Genomic DNA, 1,355 nt, shown 5'->3' with positions numbered 1-1,355 from the left:
TGACCAAACATGCAATCAGGATGTGTTAATTATCACTGGTGATTGGAATGCAAAAGTTGGAAACAAAGAAGAATCACTGGTAGTTGGAAAATTTGACCTTGGTGACAGAAATAATGCTGGAAATTGCATGGTAGAATTTTGCAAGACCAATGATTTATTCATTGCAAATACCTTTTTTCAAAAACACAAATGGTGGCTGTACATGGACTTCACCAGATGGAGCACACAGGAATCAGATTGACTACATCTGTGGCAAGAGGTGATGGAAAAGCTCAATATCTTCAGCCAAAACAAGGCCAGGAGGTGATTGTGGAACAGACTATCAACTGCTCATATTCAAGTTCAACTTGAAGTTAAAGACAATTAAAACAAGTCCATGAGAGCCAAAATATAGTCTTGAATATATCCCTCCTGAATTTAAAGACCACCTAAAGAATAGAATTGATGCATTGAGCACCAATGACCGAAAACCAGAAGAATTGTAGAACAGTAAGAGGTCACTAAAAAGATGTGAAAAGAAGAGATGACCAAAATAGATTACAGAAGAGACTCTGAAACTTGCCCTTGAGCAAAGAGTAGCTAAAACAAATGGAAGAAATGACAACATAAAAGAGCTGAACAGAAGATTTCAAAGAGTAGCTAAAGCAGACAAAACCAATTACTATAACACAATGTGCAAAGACTTGGAGTTAGAAAACCAAAAGGGAAGAACATGCTCGGCATTTCTCAAGCTGAAAGAACTGAGGAAAAAATTTAAGCCTCAAGTCGCAATATGAAAAAATGCTATGGGCAAAATATTGAATGATGCAAGAAACATCAAAAGAAGATAGAAGGAATACACAGAGTCACTGTACCAAAAAGAACTGGTAGATCTTCATCCATTTCAGTAGGTGGCATATAATTTAGAACCAATGGTACTGAAGGAGGAAGTCAAAGCAGCAATGAAGGAATTGGCAAAGAACAAGGCTCCAGGAATAGATGGAATACACATTGAGAGATTTCAACAAATGGATGCCCCACTGGAGACACTCATGCAGCTATGCCAAGAAATTTGGAAGACAGCTACCTCACGAACTGATTGGAAGAGATCCACATTTGTACCCATTCCAAAGAAAGGTGATCCCACAGAATGTGGAAATTATTGAACAATATCATTAATATTGCATGCAAGTAAGATCTTACTGAAGGTAATTCCAACACTGTTGCAGAAGTATATTGACAGAGAACTTTCAGAGGTGCAAGCTGCATTCAGAAGAGCACATGGAACAAGGGATATCATAGCTGCTGTCAGATGGATCTTGGCTCAAGGCAAAGAATACCAGAAAGATGTTTACTTGTGTTTTATTGACTATGCA

The sequence above is a fragment of the Orycteropus afer genome, unplaced genomic scaffold, assembly GCF_000298275.1.
Source record: "Orycteropus afer afer isolate SDZICR_OR568_19922 unplaced genomic scaffold, OryAfe1.0 scaffold00454, whole genome shotgun sequence".
In the NCBI taxonomy this organism is placed as follows: domain Eukaryota; kingdom Metazoa; phylum Chordata; class Mammalia; order Tubulidentata; family Orycteropodidae; genus Orycteropus; species Orycteropus afer.
This window is presented reverse-complemented; position numbering follows the sequence as displayed.